Here is a 12,858-nt window from a genome sequence, read left to right on the forward strand (position 1 = left end):
TGCTACCTAAACAAGTTCTGAGTGCTCTTCGTGTATGTTTGAGTAGAATTTTTTTTTTTTTTGCTTTGTAGGGTTGCATCAATTCTGAATCGTAGTGAGGTCCTCTATCCAGAGGAGGGCACTGCAGTCCAACCTCTATAGAGGACATCAGAGTAAAAGTCCGATCAATTTGTTAATTAGGGCCCGAGCACAGGAGGTGCAAGGCCCTGTTGTTTCTGTACAGATTCTGTATTGCCCCTTTTCCACCAAAGCAGTTCCAGAGCTGGTTCGGGGCCAGTGCTTAGTTTGGAACCGGGTTTTCTGTTTCCACTGACAAAGAACTGGCTCTGGGGCCAGAAAAACCGGTTCCAGGCTAGTACCAACTCTCTGCTGGGCCAGAAGAAAGAACCGCTTACGTCAGCGGGGGGGGGGGCGGAGTTGTTAAGACCAACAACAATAACAAGACCGCAAAAGATCGCCATTTTTAAGCGACGAGAAGCAGCAGCTGTACAAACGCGAAGTCATCCATTATTATTGTTGTTGCTGCTGCTTCTTCCGCATTGTTTTTGCTTCGATATTCGCACCAAGGTTTATGCAAACGTAGCGACGTAACTGACGTATACAGCGACGTAATGACATGGCTTCCCTTAGCACCGTGAGCTATGGAAAAGCAAACTGGTTCTCAGCTGGCTCGCAAGTTGAATGAGTTGTGCACCAGCACTGGCCCCGAACCCTGGAACTGATTTGGTGGAAAAGGGGTATGTGAGAGCCTGAGCACCAGAGGTGCAAGGCCTCTGGTGTCCACTAGAGGCCGTTGCACCAGAGGTGTAAGGCACTATTGTTTTTGTCCAGATTCTTTATTAGGGCCGGAGCACCAGACCTGCAAGGTCTCTGGTGTCCACCAGAGGCCAGCACCGGAGGTGCAAGGCCCTATTATTTTCATACAGATTCTTTTTATTAGGGACCGAGCACTGGAGCTGCAAGGCCTCTGGTATCCATCAAAGATATAGATAGAGAAAAACTGAGATCAGTTTTGGATTCCGCACCCAAAAATTAGTTAAAAACAGCTGTCAGACCTAACTCAACAAAAATTGTGTTCCCCAGTATTATAATTAATGGGGCCATATTGTGGTATGACTCCCTCATGCATCAACTCTTCTGTTGTTGCGGGGTCATGGATTAGGCTCATAGTCCTCTGGGATTTCTTCTCTCTTCTGCTTCGTATTTCATCCTTCTGTGGCATCTTTCTGTTTCATATTCTCTGATGGCTCTCTTTAATTCAGCAATCATGGGGCTTTCCCAGTGTCTACGGCTCTCTCTTTCCTCTCTTACATCATCAGCTGAGTCATATCTTCCTCCTATTGTTGATGCAGGCTCTCGAAGTTGGGTACTTGCATACAATGCTTGTGTGTTCAGGTCCTCCACGTGCCAGCCCCTCCCTTCTCCTGCTTTTCTTATCCACTGTGTCTGTTCTGGAGGTGCTCACTGTGTTGGGACTCTGGGCTTTCATCTCTGCTTGGCAGGTTCAGCATGTCCAGCCCCTCAGGATCCTCCCTGAGTTTAAGTTGTCCCATCAGCTGCAATCCCATCTATCTGCCATTCATCAATATGGTCTCGCTCTGCAGTGAACTGAAGCTGCCGCCTACATGTCGGATGCTTGAATCTGGATATTTATCAATAGACTGGGCTGGTTGTCTGTTAACAGGTGACACTGGACATACATTACTGGGCAAGACTGTGCACACATTGAGTGGCATATGGAGGTAGCCGAACTTCATCTGCTAAACTAGGATACAATCCCTTATTTTCTTTTCCCTCATAACATGACTTTTCCTGACTCTTCCAATTTATTTTAATGTTTTCTCCCTTCACTTGTTCTGCCTTCCCTTGTTCAACTTTTTGCTTTCCTTCTCTTCTGCTGCAAATTTCTCTCATCTTTTGTCTGTTTTACTTCTGACTCAAATAATTACAATACCTGCATCCACAATTCTTTATTCTCATTACTTCTTTTTCTTCCCATCCTGTCCCTCTTCTAGTTCTTTTACTAGTTTACATGCTTCCTCATGAAAAATGCCATCTTTAGGCCAGCTATACCTATAACTTTTAGTTGCTTTATGACAGCAGTCCATACACTGTTTAATGGTAGTCTTATTTGTCCAGTCACAGTTAAGCTAACTCTATTGGCATTATGCATGTTCTTTCTTTTTCAACATTTTAGCCATCTCTAAGTATTTTATCTGAATACATTCCAAATATCTCCCATATATGAGTACTTCTCTAAGCTAGCCAGACCTCATTTACATCAATTAATCAAGTTTATTTGTATAGCACATTTAAATGACAAGCCACTGTCTTACCAATGTGCTGAACAAAACACACATGACAAAAAACATACAATTAGACCACCATAAACAGGGTTGTGCATCTCATCTCATTATCTCTAGCCACTTTATTCTGTTCTACAGGGTTGCAGGCAAGCTGGAGCCTATCCCAGCTGACTACGGGCGAAAGGCGGGGTACACCCTGGACAAGTCGCCAGGTCATCACAGGGCTGACACATAGACACAGACAACCATTCACACTCACATTCGCACCTACGGTCAATTTAGAGTCACCAGTTAACCTAACCTGCATGTCTTTGGACTGTGGGGGAAACCGGAGCACCCGGAGGAAACCCATGCGGACACGGGGAGAACATGCAAACTCTGCACAGAAAGGCCCTCGCCAGCCACAGGGCTCGAACCCGGACCTTCTTGCTGTGAGGCGACAGCACTAACCACTACACCACAGTGCCGCAGGGTTGTGCATATTAAAAAAAAAATACAAGCAGCAACTTAAGGCATGATAAAAGAAATAAAATAATAATGAATAATATTAGAAACAGATGTGCAACAAAAGTCTGGGTATCTGATGCGTGTGCCACCAGTAAGGAGTTTTTAGGCAATGGGGTTATTACTGTCCAGGTCCAAATGGTGGCACTATACCAAAGGGACACATTGGACATTTGGTTCTCATCAGAACCATCATATCCTATAGCCTGTAAAGTTTCAGCCATATCAGGCAATGCATGTTGCATTTTGACACATTTCCTGTTTGCATGGCGTAACACACAAATTTGTTTCACCATTTCAACATCTTGCAAGATATCGCAAATCCCTTTGCAATTCAAACTTGGCAACATCTTGACATCATGTATACCAAATATGGCATGAATCCAACAAACCTCCTAGGAGGAGTATGTCAAAATGCACAAAACCAAAAAATAACTCAATTCCTTGTTGAGTATGGCTAATGGTAATGTATATTATAATTTTGTTCGTCTTGGGGCACCCCCCCCCCCAAACACACACACACCTACCAAATTTGACACGGATAGGTGAAACTATATACTGGGCAGAAGTCTGAATGGCATATGTGGGTGCTATGGAGTCCCCCAGACACACTTGGGGTCAAGCTTCTATCCGTGAGTAGCAGTGGCCAGGACTGATGTGTGTACCAAATTTCATGAGTTTTCGCCCATGGGAACCACCTCAAAAATGGCCAAGTGTTGAAGAAAACAAATAATAATAATAATAAATATAGCCGCTAGCGGTGATAAAGGGCCCTTGCACATGGGAACATGCCGAAAACAATGAGGCATTGCCTCTGGGGCCAAGCGTCTATCCCTGAGTAGCAGTGGCCAGGACTGTGTAATGGAAACTTCTAATAAACACTTCAGAACGCTTAGCAGTTGTCTTTTCAGTTATTTATTACAGTAGATCATATAAAACAGGAAAAGGAAAGAAGACGATGACAACACCACCTCAGGTGATGCCGAGAGTACACACTCTGAGTTGTGTCTTAGTGGCTGTTATCTATTATACTCTAAAGGCATTCGCTTACTGTTTGTGTCTGTACGCGATTGGCTTGAGGCTTTCTATGAAGCTTTGTTAAAGCGTGCACCTCGCGTGCTCTGGGATGTGCAGGCAGATGCGTGGTTAGGGAGAACCCAGACACCCTGCTTCTCACCAGCCAAGGGCACAGAAAGGCGATTACAGCATGTGGGGAAAAACAACTTTTCTCAGTACACTAGGCCACTTGAGCTCAACACACAGAAACACAGAGAATAGGAATGTTCATTCACTAAATTTCCTTCACATTTCCCCCCTTTTTATCCTACAGGATAATAATTGCTAAAAGAAAGAAATGTACACAATTTCAGTGGTAAGAGTTCCCGGAGAGATTCAACTTAACACATCATTGAGTGTACAAGGATAATGCTAAGGCTGTTTTGTAAGACATAGATGTCTTAAGTTAATGCTAGCAAGCTATATACATAGATCAGGAAACAATAGAACAGAAAAAGAACCACAAATGAGTGTTTTAAGCTAGGGCTAATTTCATATCAGCTGTGCTGACATCATCAAACGGTGGGTTTGGAGGCCAGTCAGGCAAGTCGTCTGAGTCTATTTTCACCATCTGGTAACCAATATTTGTCAGCTGCCTCTGAAACATAGACATACAACATTGACAGACAACAGGGAGCAAACATAGCATCACAATCATTAAGCCCAGGACCGGTATGGTGGATGGAATCAGAGTCTTCCATCCACTGAACCAACGCCATCAACTGTCTTCGACTCTGTGTCAGCCTGGGTTCCCTGTATCGACCACCACACGAATCCTCCTGTGAGCCCCAGCAGGATCAGGATACTCAGGCCCACAACTGGAGCGAGCTTATAATGATTTACCCCCTTCATCTTATGTTAACCATGTCTCCGAGTTAACCTTTGCCCTTCTTCATGTGTATTGGTACTCAGAGGGCGGGCACGCCCTATCAGCCCTCGTCCCGCCTCACCGGGACTTGGAGGAAACTCGAAACCCTAAGACTTATCTATCGGCTAGACACTGAACTACTCTTCCCTATTGAGGGTGCGTGCGTGATTGATGTGATACTCGCACTGTTTCATGCAGTGATGCCTTTCTTCCTCATGCGCTTTCGTTAGCACCCGGGTCACTTAGGCCTTCCTTTTCCTCCTGCTCAGCTGGTTCAGGAATCCTCCTGCAGTGGCTAGCATGGATCCACGTCACTCTGCCTGTGACCTTCACTGCCGTTGGGGTCGTGAGCAGGACCTGGAATGGGCCATTCCACTGTGGCTTGTTCCACTTGGTTCGTCAGAAGTCCTGCACCACTATCCAATCCCCTGGTTGTAGGTCGTGCAGAGGTCCCTTAGTGGGCTTGGGAAGCACTTCTTTTACCTGTTTGTGGATAGATTTCAAAGCAGAGGACAGCGTTGCACAGTAATTCAACATTGCATCATCACACAGTGTGGTGTCCGGCAGTGTTCCTTGGGCTGGCCCTATCCCTGTGTTGGGTACTCATCCAAACAGAATTTCAAATAGGCTTAACCCATGTTTAGGCCTAGTTTGCATCCTCATTTGTGAGAGTACTAGAGGGAGGACCTTTGTCCATCCTAGCCCTGTTTCTGCACAAGCTTTGCTTAGTTTATTTTTAAGGGACCCATTTTCCCTCACTAAGTGTCAGTTCAATAAAGTCCATTTGGAGATGATCAAATGGTTTGTCTGGTATTGGGTGTGCCGCTTGAGTTAGTTTGATGCCTTGACCTGCATTATGTTGTGCACATCAAGCATTGCTTGCAAAATTTCGCAGCATAGTTTGAAAACCCCTTTATGAACCATCTTTGTTACTTCTGCTACCATCCCCCCTTTTGACACATGGGTGAGCCCATGGGCCAATTTTGCATAGAAAGAGAACATGTTTTGGTAGACAGGGACGGCCCAAGGGACAAACCCAGACCGAGTTTGCAAAGATACAGCCGGCCTGTTTCCAAACTCGTCTCTTGTCCTGGGTAGCAGTGCTCTGAAGGTCCGCTAGCTGTAAACAGGGGGTAGAAACCTGAGAAACAGCAAGGTTAGAGGGTGAACTGGAAGCTGAGGCTGCATACTTAGCTGCCACTTCTGCCCTGACATTTCCTTGAGACACAAGATCAGTATTGTTAGTATGGGCAGCACACTTACACACAGCAATGGTTCTAGGGAGTAGAATAGCATCCAACAACTCAGAGACCAGTTTATGATGTGCAATGGGAGATCCTGTGCTTGTGAGAGAATTTCTGTTTCTCCAAATGGTGCCAAAATCGTGCACAACGCCAAATGTGTACCTGCTGTCCGTAAAAATATTGACAGATTGCCCTGCAGCCAATTTGCATGCCTCAATAAGGGCACAGAGCTCTGCGGCCTGCGCTGACAGGTTTGAAGACAGACACAACGCCTTGAGGACCTCGTGATCTGAGACTACAGCAAAACCTACTTTGTTCTTTCCTGTCTCTGGAGGCTGAACCATCCACATAGAGGACCATGTCTGGATTTTCCAAAGGGTCGCTCTTTAAGTCTGCCCTGGGGAACAAAAATCGTTAGTGAGAGCGACAGTCATGTGGTTCTCCATCGTCCTCTGTAGGGAGAAGAGAGGCAGGATTCAGAACAGAACATTTCACAATGATCTTAGGCATATCAAGTATGACAGTGCTATACTTTAACCATCTCTGTGTTGACAAATTTGACGTCTTTTTCTCCAACAGAAGCAGGGAGACAGCATGTGGGACCAAAAGGGTGAGGTTAGAATACCCCACAATATTTCTGGAAGCAGTTACCGCCTTTGCAGCTGCAGCAACTGCACGCAGGCAAACAGGAAGTCCAGCCACCACTGGGTCCAATTTGCTGGAGAAGTAGGCTACAGGACTTAATCTATCCCCGTGCTTTTACAAAAGAACAGAGGCCATGAAACCCTTCTTTTCATCTACTGTTTGAACAAATGGTTTATTGGGGTCAGGCAATCCCAGAGTGGGTGTGGTCTGCAGAGTGCTCTTTAGGGACGTCAGGCGCGCATGGAACAACCGCAGCATTGAATGCTTGCAGATCTTGGACAAGCCTCCACTCATCAGGCTGGGACGGTTTTTTGCCTTCTTAACTGGGAAAATACGAGTGCGCACTGGAGAGTCCGGGCAAGGGACAATTACACCTGCCTTCAGCAACGAATCAAAGACCGGTCTAATACCTGCAATTGCTTCTGGTTTGAGTGGGTACTGGGTCTGTCTAGGCCTGAAATCTTATTTGGGGGTGATCACCACTGGTTCAGCATTCTTTATTAGGCCTACATCATGTTTACCCTTCGCCCAGACGGAATTTGGAACTCCTGCCAATTTGGGGTGCACCTCTGCTGGAGTTATGGCTGTGGAAACTGAGACAAACAGGTCACTGTGGCCGGGGTCCCTAAGACCCTGGTCATCAGTGGCTAATATTACGCTGCGCTCAACATGCACACATACAGCATGACTGTTTGTAGACCCCAAGCTTTTGGTAAAATAACATACGAGGGTCCTCTGTTTGGGACCATTCATTGCCATTGGCTGCACACTTCTTGACCCATTTCCCCACATCTTTCCAATGGGTGGCTTGTGGCTTTGCTAATGAGACATGGGGTATAGAATTAACGATGTCAAAGAAATCATGCTGGCAGCAGTCGACCTCAGAGTCCTCTGACAAGAGGCTGCACATTACATTTTTGAGAACACTGCAATGAACATTGATGCAGCTGTTCGGACAACGAGTAAGATGAACCTGTGAAGCGCTATAATGTTTAGACCAATATGTAGTTTTGAGGGTCAATCACGTGCGTGGGGGGTCTGCAAACCAAGTCTTTTCAAACTCTACATCTTGCCCTTGGTGAACATGTGCTGTGCAATGCAAATCTTCCTCTTTCATATGATCTGTGTCAACTGATGTGTTCGTGTGCGAGCTGTACAAGGTGTTTGGGAGTTTGTGTGAGTTGATCTGAGCAGAGCCGCCAGACATACACATACAGGGGGCTTCCAAGACCATACTGCACACCACACATTTCACTTACTTCAATAGTTAGTCCATCTGGAGTGGACGTGAGATTTACTCCTAATTTGCACATTACTTTGTGCTAACAAATTTACTGGACATGTATGTGAGATGAGGAATGAGTGGGACGTAACTATTCCTCCCTCGCTTTTACACGGGAGGTTGACTGAGAAAGTTTCGGTTACAGGTCGTCCTGAGATGCCCATCGTCTGAATAGAATTTGAGCTGAGCGGTGGGTCTACTGGAAGTACCTCATGTTGTATGACTGAGTGTCCCACTCCAGGATCTACTAAAAAAGTCAACACATGCCCACATACAGTGAGGGGCATACAAGGGAGTTTAGAGAAGGGAGTAGTTGTGTATTTTAACAAACTTAATGCAACTTCAGGTGTATCTATCTGGACTGGTGTATTGGGCGTTTCTGTGTAGTCTTGCTGTTGCATGCAGGTGCTGCTACTAATGTGCTTAACGTTATGTGAATGTTCCTGTCTATGTGTACGTGTATCATCAGGTGTGTGTGTTACCTCCCCTGTTCTCTGTGCAGGGCCCGTACCCGGAGTCTGTCTGTCAGTCTGCTTTGCTGTACTCCTCACGGGGCCCCTGGCTGCTACTGTGAAGACAATCTCGAGCAATGTGTCCCTTCTGATTGCAGTTGTAGCAGGTTGCACCTTTTATCCAGGACGGGTCACCCCAGGTCATCCTGCCTTGGCCCCTACCTCGACCTCTTCCTCTTTGTCCAGGCTGAGCAGTCTGGAGAAGAGTGAGAGTGGTGGCGTGTAGGTCTTGGTCTCTTTTGTTGACTTTGTCTTCTTCTCTTTCAGCAGCCTTTCTGCGTGCACAGCATACTGCTTGATCTTGGTGAGGCTCAGGAGTGCCCTCCACTGCAGCCAGGGTCACGGGCCTGGTCAGGCCACTGTGTTTCTCATGCGCAGCAGTGAGACGAGCGAGAAATGCTGACACCACTTCACCATCTTCTTGCTTACACATACTGATCTTAGTCATGTCCATGTTCAAGGGAAAAGCTTTGATCAGACAAGCACAGAGAGCAGCGAGGGTATTTCTGTACTCACTATAGCCATCCGCTGGTCGGCTTCTGGCCACTCTCTGGAAACCTTGCTCCAATCTATACCCATCTTGGTCATGAATAGGCGGCGAAGTTCATGGGTGGTTGGCCGGAATTCTCTGCAAAATATCAACAGCTCGTTACCAAATCTCTTTCCTCCTACCTCTCTCACGTTGGGAAGGGAAGCCGTGCACTCCTTCATGTCAACTGTCGTCCAGGGTCTGTGGACTAGAAGCACACTGTCAGCTCCAGCCACTTCCACCATTGGAAGATGAAGGACTTCAGACTTTAGGTTACAACCTTGTGGACCCACTGGTGAGCATGTGGTCAGGTCCAGGAGGGTGTCTCTTCCGTCGCCATATGCAAGACCGGATCTCGTGTGTGACGGAGAAGCGAGGGGAGGCGCTGACGCTGGAGGCAGCTGGTAGGTTGGGAAAGATTCCAGAAGCTCAGTTTTTTGCTTTGTCTCGACTTCTCCCCCTTTCTGTGGGTGAGGCGCTTGTGGGAGTGATGCTCCGCCTTGCTGAGGAGGCAGTGTGTGTCGGGGTGGTGGGGCAGACTCCAGGTCAGGGTCCATCTGAAATTTCAAACACTGAGAAGAGGGCAAGAGCCCTGCCTGTCATTTCTCTCTTTTGTACTCTCTCTTAAGTGTTTCTTCTTTCCATGCAGAAAATGCCCTCCAGTCCCCTAAGAACTTAACGTTATCTGCAGACTCTTCTTTTTCCTTCCATTTCAACTTTTCTTCTAACTGTTTTATCTGCCTGGGACTAAAACTGCTCTTCTCAGGGAATCTCAGGTTATAATGCCATGGCTACGAGGTGATGACGGGCAGGCTGTGCTCAGACAGCGCCAATAAGGAAACACACAAGTGCTCCTAACCTGTGGGGTGATAATGCCGTGGCTACGAGGCGACAACGGGCAGGCTGTGCTCAGACAGCGACAATAAGGAAATGCACAGGTGCTCCTAACCTGTGGGGTTTTGTTTACTACTGCTCTCTCTCGAAATATGCCAACTAACTATGGCAACTGTACGTGTTTCTACCAATGGCTACTGGTGGTACGGTCACTTACTCCCTACTAGCTGTGCTTACAGTATAACTGACACACAAGACTGTTAGCTAAATAACACTATCACTACACTACAGTTAGCCCAAAATACACTCTGGTATAGCCTTGGTAATTCCACTTGACTAGCCTCTTACTGAGTAGAGGCCTGGAATGGCTCAACACTAAATTTATCTGTTATTGCTACAAAAATCACTGAAGCCAACAATACCAATCCTCATACAGGGCACCAAAATATGTAGGTGCGATGGGCTTACCAAATCAGTCTCATAAATTAATTAAACATTAATTAATGTATCTAATAGTTTATAGCTAAACTATTAAAATCAATCAAATCAGTCTCGTGTGAAAAGGTATCAGTCTCATAAATTCATTAACAAAATGGGTGAAGGCAATTAGAGTTCTTTTCTTGATAGAGGTTGGCACTTCAGTGAATCTTGTAACAACAAACAGGACACAGTTTATTCCAAAGACACCATTTATTGAAATAGCTGACAGGAATTAGCAAACTAATATTGATCAGATATAGCAACAATAGCAGCCAAGGAATAATTCAATATAAATGATACAATATACTATATACAAAAGAATCAGTAGTGTGTATGATAATTAATGTATGATAATTAATGCCAGCCTTGTATGATAATTAATGCCAGCCTTACTCATTAGCGATTGGAAGTGTGCCTTCTCCAATTCAGGAAGAAGACGGTTTTGTTCCTTACTCGGGGTGATGGCTCTTATTAGCGATTGGAAGTGCCTTCTGTTATCCAGGATAGCGCGGGATGCAGATCCGGGAGAAAGACGGTTTTGTTCCTTCAGCTCATCAGCTGGAGATCCTCGGTCATCCGATGATCTGGAAGGAATCTTGTTTATAATTCGTCGACATTGAAAAAGGGAAAAGGGATCCAGTCGCCTTTTCTCTTTGAAATACTGCGTGGGCTACAGTAACTAACTGGTTCAGTTATTATTACAACTCTGCGAAGGTCAAATACATTGAACTTTGGCTAAAGTCCAGTATTAATAGCTGGTTCTTTATTCTCTGTCCTTCTGTTGCGCCAATGCATCGGCTTCTCTTTCACCAGAGAGCAGATCCACGGCCAGAGAGAGTGAAATTTCGCTTCCCTCGCTGATTTAAAGCAGTCGTGATGTCACTGTACCTGGTATCCGGTATCCTCTGTATCCAATGCCGTTACAGGGAGTCGGAGGAAGGGGCAGAGATGGAACATGGCGTCGGGTACAGAGATTGGTGTGTTCAAACTGGTTTTGAAAGGGTTATCATGGTTACGGGCATGGCGGCCGTCCCTACATTGTCTTAGCTCTGAGCTCAACCCTTCCTGACTCCCAAACATTACTCTTCTCGCTCTGTTTTCTCTCCACTCAGTGTTTACTCTGGTCATCTTGACAGACGGTCTTAACAATTTGGTTGAAGGTCAGTTAGTTCCTCATCCTGCAGCTCCTCTCATGACTAATCCTGACAGTGTTTGAAAGGCAGGGGTGGCTGCAGTAACAGCATGTGAAGGTGTCTGATATGGGGTTTGTTTGATGCATATTCCCCTTTCTATGGCAGCGCTTCTTCCCACTCAGACCTCAGCTTCTCTTCTTGCAGGGCTGCTCCTTTGCACATTGTGGTCTTCCGGGCCACTCGGTCTATGCCGTCCGTTCCCAGGATTTTGGGTCAATCTGTAGCTGCTTCATAGAGTCCTTGCACACGTCTCTGTAGCACAGCTTTGGTCTTCTCCAAGGTGGCTGGCCACTGAAGAGTTTGCCAAACAGGTACTGCTTCAGCATATGAGTGTTCTCCATCCTGCAAACATGGCCAATCCACTTCATCCTTGTCTTGCTCAGGACGGTTGTCAAGCTAATGAGGCCCATCATCTCAAGGAGACTACAGTTGGGAACTCTGTCATGCCATTTGATGTTCAGGATCTTTCAAAGACAGCAAAGGTGAAAAATGTTCAGTTTCTTTTCCTGACCCTTATATGTGGTCCTTGTCTTAGAGGCATAGAATAATGTGCTCAAAGTACATGCATCATTGATATGGACTTTGGTCTTTATCATAAGGTACTTGTTTTGCCAGGCTGTCTTTCCAACTTGCTGAAACGTGTAGTAGCTTTGCTGATTCTGTGGTTGATATTTCACTGTCAAGGGAAACAGTGGAGGTGATGGTAGATCCTAAATAACAGAATTTTTGTACCACTTTCTGGGGCCTTCCATCCAGTTTTGCATCAGCAGTATTGGTGGACAGTCCTTGGGTAAAGATGGCCGTTATCTATTTAGATTGTTGATCATCATCTGCAGAGTATCTTGCCTATGGGCAACAAGTGCTGCATCATCAGCAAATAATAGGTCACATATGGTCACTTGCTTGATTTTTGTTTTCAAAATCTTTCTTTCCTGAATCTTTATAAGTTGAAGAGTGAGCCATCTGCTCTCCAGTGGAGGAAAACATCACCAGGGGAGTTTTTGAAGGCTGTTTGAAGCAGGACAGCAAAGTAGATTCCAAGAAGGGTGGGGACAAGGACACATCCTTGCTTTACACCACTCCTTATTTCAAAGCTGTCCGATTGGTAACTATCATACTGAACAGTGGCTTGCATCGTTTCATGAAAGGACACTATGAATCTCAACAAGGATGGAGGGCAGCCAATGGTTGAGTATTTTGTACAATCCTGACTGACTGACTCTGTCAAATGCCTTTGTTAAATCAACAAAGGCGATAAAGAACGGTTTTTGCTGCTCACGGCATTTCTCCTGTAATTGGCATAGTGAGAATATCATGTCAATCATTGATCTCTTTGAGTGAAATCTGCATTGACTTTCTGGGAGCATTCTGCCTGCTAGACTCTAAGCGTTTCAAGATGATATGA

The 12,858-nt window shown here is 45.8% G+C and overlaps 1 protein-coding gene across 5 annotated transcripts in view; it reads left to right on the forward strand.

Annotated features, from left to right (window-relative positions):
* Nucleotides 1-12,858, forward strand: part of lmbrd1 (LMBR1 domain containing 1) — a 254,422-nt gene that overhangs the window by 225,012 nt on the left and 16,552 nt on the right. The gene's annotated exons all lie outside the window — the stretch shown is intronic.

The sequence above is a fragment of the Neoarius graeffei genome, chromosome 3 (genome assembly GCF_027579695.1).
Source record: "Neoarius graeffei isolate fNeoGra1 chromosome 3, fNeoGra1.pri, whole genome shotgun sequence".
Taxonomy (NCBI): Eukaryota; Metazoa; Chordata; class Actinopteri; order Siluriformes; family Ariidae; genus Neoarius; species Neoarius graeffei.